The sequence below is a fragment of the Mastomys coucha genome, unplaced genomic scaffold, assembly GCF_008632895.1.
Source record: "Mastomys coucha isolate ucsf_1 unplaced genomic scaffold, UCSF_Mcou_1 pScaffold13, whole genome shotgun sequence".
NCBI classification, from domain to species: Eukaryota; Metazoa; Chordata; class Mammalia; order Rodentia; family Muridae; genus Mastomys; species Mastomys coucha.
Window position 1 is genome coordinate 70,229,511 of NW_022196895.1, and position 7,957 is coordinate 70,237,467.

At 44.6% G+C, this 7,957-nt stretch overlaps 1 pseudogene; it reads left to right on the forward strand.

The window, feature by feature from the left end:
- The first annotated feature begins 7,007 nt into the window (after positions 1 to 7,007).
- Positions 7,008 to 7,505, forward strand: LOC116087726 (annotated as a pseudogene).
- Positions 7,506 to 7,957: the final 452 nt, after the last annotated feature.

Genomic DNA, 7,957 nt, shown 5'->3' on the forward strand with positions numbered 1-7,957 from the left:
GGAGGGGAGGAAAGGGGAAGGGGGAGGGGAGGAAAGGGGAAGGGGGAGGGGAGGAAAGGGGAAGGGAGAGGGGAAACATATTTGTCCTAGGGGACAAAGGACTACTTCTCACTAGGGAGGCCAAAGGCAAGTGGCAGTTTATAAAAGTAAAAGTGAAAACTCTATGTTAGAATGAGGTGTTTAATTGTAATTGAGCAAAGATTAAACACCTCATTCTAACACAGAGTTTCCACTTTTTTCTTTAAAAACAGCCATTCATGTAGCAGAGGATGGCTTTACCTGGCATCAATGGGAGGGGAGGCCCTTGGTCCTTGTTAAGGCTCGATGCCCCAGCACAGAGAAATGCTAGGAGTAAGACAGGAGCGGATAGGTGGGGTCCAAGACAGGAGTGGATGGGTGGGGTCCAGGGGGATCACCCTCATAGAAGCAGTGTCGGGGGTGATAGGATAGTGGGTTTGCCAAGGGGAAATGGAAGTTGGGTAACATTTGAAATGTAAATAAATAAAATATCCAATAAAAGAAAAAAAATTAACTGAGTGTGTTAATTAGGTGATCCAAAGGGGACTTGTCCGCTGGACTTCAATATTTTGATAGCTGGACCTTGATAGTAAGCCTCAGGAGGCTTAATATGGCCACATAAGGAACTAGACCTTGGTGGCTACCTTTTTGGAATGTAGTCTAATAGTTTTTAGCAAGGCAGAGCTAATGAGGGAGCAGGGTAAGGCCTGCCAGAGCCATGTTTGCCATGCTTGAGCGAACTAGAGTCCCTTCAAATAGGCTGCTCACAATTTCCCTGTTCCTTCTCACTTCCCCGGGTGCGAGCTTGTTGATTTCACTGTTGAGCCCCCTCTGGGAGACAATCAGCCACACTGGGTGTCATCAGTGCACCTCCAACCCAGCCTGCTTCCCATCTAGTCCCAGCTCTTCTGTCTGTGGGTCTGTTCCTTCCTTCCTTCCTTCCTTCCTTCCTCCCTGTCTCCCTCGTCAGGGCAAATCCAAAGCTGTGCACCTCAGAAGGTAGCCAACTGTCATTACCTTTGAAATGAAAAGTGGGATCTGTTGGGATGCATGGTATTATTTCAATCCTGCACGGGGTGGAGGAATAAAATATGGAGTGTAAATAAGTAAGTAAATAAATAAATAAATAAATTTTTAAAAAGAAAGGAAAAGTTATGGTCTATTAATGGTTTCTTTGTATGCTTTTTTTTTTTTTTTTTTTTTTTTTTTTTTTTTTTTTTTTCAAAACAGGGTCTCTTTGTGTAGCCCTGGCTGTCCTGGAACTCACTCTGTAGACCAGGCTGGCCTTGAACTCAGAAATCCACCTGCCTCTGCCTCCCAAGTGCTGGGATTAAAGGCGTGTGCCACTACCACCTGGTGGTTTCTTTGTACATTAACAGTTGGTCAATTAAGCTAGTTAATTCCTCTCAGTTTGATACAAAATACGGTCACCTGTGAAGAGGGAACTTCCATGGAGGAACTGTTCCCATCAGCATGCCTGTGGCTATGTCTTTGGGCATTTTCTTTTCTCCCCCTCCCCTCGCCCTCACCCCCCTCCCCCCCAACAATCAGAATTAGAAGGCTCACTTGTGGCCCTCATCAGGAGGGAGAGAATTTGGAGAGGTTTCAGTAGTTGAAGGAGCTGATGGATTCTCAAACCATCTCCAGATTTTTTTTTTTTTTTTTTTTTTTTGGTTTTTCAAGACAGGGTTTCTCTCTGTAGCCCCGGCTATCCTAGTACTCACTCTGTAGACCAGGCTAGCCTCGAACTCGGAAATCCGCCTGCCTCTGCCTCCCAAGTGCTAGGATTAAAGGCGTGCGCCATCACCGCCCGGCCATCTCCAGATTTTTAAAAGATCCATCCTTATACTTCTGCCCCTTTAGAGTCACTCCGGGTACCATTTTGTATTAGTCAGGGTTCTCTAGAGTCACAGAACTTATGGTAGTCTCTATGTAGTAAAGGAATTTATTGATGACTTACAGTCTGTAGTCCATCTTCCAACAAAGGTCGGCAGCAGCTGTGAATGGAAGTCCGAGGATCCAGCAGTTGCTCAGTCCCACAAGGCAAACAGGTGAAGCAGAGCGAGCTTTCCTTCTTCCAATTTCCTTATATAGGTCTCCAGCAAAAGGTATGGCCCAGATTAAAGGTGTGTGCCACCACACCTTTAGCCCCAGATGACCCTGCTTGAACTCGTAGATCTTCCAGTCTTAATCTTCTAGGATTCATAGCCACTATGCCACCACACCTTTAATCCCAGATGACCTTGCTTGAACTCATAGATCTTCCAGTCTTAATCTTCTAGGATTCATTGCCACTATGCCACCACACCTTTAATCCCAGATGACCCTGCTTGAACTTGTAGATCTTCCAGTCTTAATCTTCTAGGATTCATTGCCACTATGCCACCACACCTTTAATCCCAGATGACCTTGCTTGAACTCATAGATCTTCCAGTCTTAATCTTCTAGGATTCATTGCCACTATGCCACCACACCTTTAATCCCAGATGATCTTGAACTCATGGATCTTCCTATCTTAGTCTTCTGGGATTCATAGCCACTACAACCCACCCCTTGTCAACTTGACACAAATAATATCTCATGTCCACATGAAACAATAACAAAATCATGAATGCGCCTAACATGATATAACTATTCCTTGTACAATCACAAATGCATTTATAAATTTACAATGGGGCAGTGTCCCTTGGGAACATTCTTTTAGTGTCTCAACTTAAATACCAATTGATGTTAAAGAAATTGGAAGAAAGAAAAATGTGTTCTTAATAAAATAAGACAGAAGCATTCATATTACTTTATAATCCTTGTTTCTGCAACTGATTACATGGCCTTAGCTGGTATTTATAACTACCTTCCTCTACTACCCATTCTGTATTTCCTTCCCCCTCAGCAAGCACCTCAGCAGGTCTTGGCTCTTTTCCTGGAGGATTGACCCATACCTTCATTCCTGATTAAGACCACAGGTGAGCCTTCTAATTCTGGATTGTAGTTCATTTCAGATATAGTCAAGTTGACAACCGGGAATACCCACTACACTACTGCACAGAAAGGAATAAGACAATTCCGGAGAACGTACCAGAAGTCTTTGAGGATAGCTAGTTTATTTTTTTTCTTTCAGTTGTAGCGGTTCACTGGGGGATACAGATGGATAGAAGAGGGAATGGCGGTTGGTAGGAGAGCTTGACAGGAGTTGACACAGGTTCTGGGTGGGTAGGATCTGGAGAACTGGAAAAGTGCTGTTTGCTTTGGTAAAGGGATGTCGCACTGCACACTGAGAGATCAGGAAGTGCCATAGGTTTTTATCCTAATGGTGTAGCTGCCAGCAGCTACAAGAAATGGGTTCCCAGAATGGAGAGATGGGGCTACATGGGAGGACGGCGAGAAAAGAATAAAAAATGAGACCAAGACAGGTTTCAGATCAAGGCCTAATGTTTACTTAGGAGTCTGAGTATATAAAGGGAGGGGACCCAGGATCTCGTAGCCTCATCAGTGTCTTTTGATTGTCAGGAACTTGAGGGGCAGACAGGCTTAGTAACTCAGCAGGTGGTGGCTTCTTTCAGGAAGCTGCAGAAGTGGCAGGACAATAGGCTTCTCCTAGGTCGGAAGGCTCCACCCTAGGTGGGCGGGCAAGGCTAGCTGACTGTGGGAGAGCAAGGTTTGAATCAGCTTGTACCAGGCTGGAGGAAAGGCACAAGATGAGACAGGTTCTTGGTGGGTGGGATCTGGAGAACTGGAAAACTGATGTTTGCTTTGGTAAAGGTATGTCCAACTGCTTTATGCAGGTAGAAGCACGCTGAGAGAGCAGGAAGTGCCGTAGGTTTTTATCCTAATGCAAGAGTACTGTGTCTTTGTCCCATTCCCTGGGACACAGGCTTTGGGAGTTAGCTAACAGTTCTTAAAAAGGTGTAAGCTGGGTTCAGTGGCTCAGGGCACAGGTAAGGGTTGCGACTTCTGTCTTTTGTAAGTGGTGTGTGAGAGAAATAACTACAAGGGGTTTTTTTTTGGGGGGGGGGTTGTTTTTTTTTTCTGTTTTGTTTTATTAAAGGAGAGATCAAAGGAATGTAAGTCTATTTTGTAACCTGCCCCTCTTGTAAAACTTTCTGTTTAAGTAAAGACCCTTCACATTCCCCACATTTGATGGCCAGGAACAACTTACCCTTTCCCCCGAAATGGGCACATACATTTGTTACATACATTTATTTTGTAGGGCTGGAGAATTTTAGAATTTTAAAATAAGAGCATTTAATAGAAATGTATAATGTATAACCTTTACCTAAAAGGGCATAGAAAACCTCTGTAACGAGCCAAGAATGTAGACTAGCCAGTTCCAGGAACCTGGCTAACTCACAGCCTCAGGGCTCTGGTTCCCGAGGCCTGCCCCTCCTGACTGATCCACAATGAGGGTGGAACTAGGAATGAAGGTCAACTGGTTCACAAGGCTCTCCACCCCTCTGAGGCTCTCCACCCCACCGATGTAGATGAAGATTACATTCCTAGAATGAATATGTTCCCCTCTCTAACTGACTGAATACCTTGGGTTAGAATTCCCCCTCAATCTCCCTGGTTTGTGTTTTTTTCCCTTTAAATACCCCTTACTCCTTGTGCTCGGGGTCAAACTCCTCTGGCCTGCAAGGTTACAGGGTTGACCCCGGTACTGGCCTATCCCAAATAAACCTCGAATGCTTGCAGCAAGATCAGTCTCTCGTGAGTTATTGGGTGGTTGTGTCATCCTGAGACTTGAGTGAGGGTCTCTGGGGGTCTTTCAATTTATTTATTTATTTATTTATTTATTTATTTATTTATTTTTAAGTTAACTAATCATCAAAGACTGTGAGGTCAGATCACAGTCAAGGAGGAAAAGACACAGTACTCTTTTATTAGGAAAAACACCTATAGGACTTCTTGCTCTTTCAATGTGCTTGTTACCTGCAAAAAAGTAACTATCCTGTGATTCTCCCTGCCCTTGTGGACTGCTGGCCAATGCAGTTCATGTGGGTGAAGGAGCAGAGGCCTGGATGAGTGGGGGGTTCCGAAGCCTTGTGAGTGTGCATGGTGAATGACCACACCTGGACCAGCTATCAGGAGGCAGATCAACTTTACTTTGGGTGAGTCAAGGCTGATAAAGTTTTGAGGGATAGTGGGTAGAAACATCCAGGATGGGCAAAAAGTCATTGGCTGAAGGCTTAAGGGTACCAAGATGCGTCATTTGCATGGGGAAGCATTTTAGGAATCCTAGGCACTAGCTGGATGGGTTCTTATAAGGAGAAAAGAAGTTGATCCTGTAATCTAACTGAGGCTATAGGACATTCTTCAGGTAGAATGCATAGGTGGAGGCTTTGAATTCCCCAGACAAGATCAGAAGAGAACCCCTGGTAATGAACAGAATCTTCCATTACTTGCAAAGTCTGGAGGCTCTCCAGTCAATGGTGGACTTTGGCCTTAATTAACAGAGCTTTACCACAGCATTCCTTTGGTTTTTTGGGGGTTTTGTTTTGTTTTGGTTTGGTTTTTCGAGACAGGGTTTCTCTGTGTAGCCCTGGCCGTCCTGGAACTCACTCTGTAGACCAGACTGGCCTCGAACTCAGAAATCCGCCTGCCTCTGCCTCCCAAGTGCTGGAATTAAAGGCATCCACCACCACCACCCGGCACAGCATTCCTTTGTAAAATCTGCCTCACTTATTCCTTGGTCCATGTGTTCTTTGCATGGTATTATAGGGTTGGAGAATTTTAGAATTAAGAAAAAAGGAGCATTTAGTAGAAATGTATTAGTAGGAATCTATACTGTATAAACTTTACCTAAAAGGGCATGGAAAATCTCTGTAACAAGCTAAGAATGTAGACTGGCCAGTTTCAGGAACCTGTTGTCCACAGAGCCCCCCCCCCACCCCCCCGCCACACACACCCCCCCAGCTAGGTCCAAGAACAAAAAGCAGGTTATAAGCTATCTGGGTGGTTCCAGGGAACGGTCAGCCATAAAGTGAATAACACTGACCAGACGACATTCTTGTGAATAATGAGTATACAGGATGTTTTCCTTATGACCTTGACTCAATCAGGGGTTGGGTCCCTTTAGAATTTTCCACTGTTTTTATGTTATGTTTCCTTGGGAACCCCCTCACCCCCCTAGTTTGTGGGTTTTCCCTTTAAATACCCCTCACTTCTTGTGCTCAAGGTCGAGCTCCTCTGCCCTGCATGGGTAATGAACTCGACCCCAGTATACTGGCCTATCCTGAATAAACCTCGTGTGTTTGCAGCAAGATCAGTCTCTCTTGAGTTATTGGGTGGCCGTGCCATCCTGAGACTTGAGTGAGGGTTTCCCCAGCTCTGAGGGTCTATCAGTATTGGTGGGAATGCTTGGACCCTAGTTTTTGTGTAGTAAGAGATATTGTGCTTCTAAGAGGTATTTATTATTCCCAATAATAGCATAGCCTGTATTTAGTGTACTTTTAAAAAAGCTGCCATCAGTTCAAATACCAGGTGGGACTCCAGTAAGAGGAGTATGCAATGGATGGCTAAAAGAAGGAAGCAGTAAGTCAAGAAGATTTATACAGGAGTGGAGTCTTCATAATCTTCGGGGAAAAAGGCACCTGGATTGAGAGATTGTCAACACAGGAAGGTGACTGTCTTAGGGTTTCTATTACTGCTACAAAACACCCTAACCAAAAAGCAAGCTGGGGGAAAGGGTTTATGTTTCATGTAGTTTTAATCAGCTGCCATCTTTGTCCCTGATCTGCCCATACTCTGACCCCTCTGGGCTTCCTCTTTGTCCTACCAGCTTAGCTCTGAGTGAGATATGCCACCATCAGCCCAAACCCAGCTTCCTTTTCTACCCGGCTTTTTCTCCAGGAGGGGTCACACAGTGAGTGGGATACAATGCTTCTGTAAGAGGATTCTCAGTAGCTTGGTAAAATGATTTGGCTAAGACCCCTACATGGTAGAGCCAGATAAAAATAACCAATGAGTTCTCCTTTTCTCAGGTTTCCAGGAAGATGGTAGACACTCAGACGGAGCATGCTTACCAAAAGCAGCCTACAATCTTTCAAAACAAGAAGCTGTTTTGCTGGGAGAAACCCCCAAGGAAAAACTCCCTTGGTACTGGTACTACAAAAACATCAATCTAGGTTTCAAGATGCCCAAAGAGGCCATCGAGGGTACCTACACAGACAAGAAATGCCCCTTTTCGGGTAATATCTCCATCCAGGGTCAGATTCTGTCAGATGTCATGATGAAGATGAAGATGCAGAGAACCATTGTCATCTGATTGGACTGTCTCTATTACATCCGAAAGTATAATAGCTTAGAAAAGCGTTACAAGAACATGTCTGTTTACCTGTCCCCCTGTTTCAGGGATGTACAGATCGGCGACATTGTCATTGTTGGAGAGTGCTGGGCAGGGAGGTGGGGGGGCCTGAGCAAGACTGTTCAGATTCTATGTGCTCAAGGCCACCAAGGCTGCTGGCACTAAGAAGCAGTTTCAGAAGTTCTAGGGGAATGCCCTAGAACAAATAAAGTTATTCTCCAGCTTAAAAAAAAAAAAAAGAAAAAAAAAAAAGAAAAAGAACCAGTAAGATCCAGTAAAAAGAGAAGATTGCATTTGGTTTGAGGAGAAAGTATGTTCTAGAGCCTTGTGGTGTTACTATATTCCAAAAGAAAAAGGAGATGCGGTGAGTCACTGGTAAGTTATATGGGAAGACAGTGTCTGGGCTTTAGAGAGGGATACTTTGTCTCATTCAGTCAGAAAGTTAACAAGTAAGAATGTATGCTGTAGAGGCTGTTCATAAGAGAGACTTCAAAGGAGGGCATCCACATAATGGAGGAGGATGCTGGGCGTAAGGTTAAGGCTTGCATGGGCAGGGGCCTAGGTGAAGAGGTAAGGGCTGTTATAGAACCCCAGGAGAAGGAAATCCTGTCCACTCTACCTGCGTGGATACTTGGATAC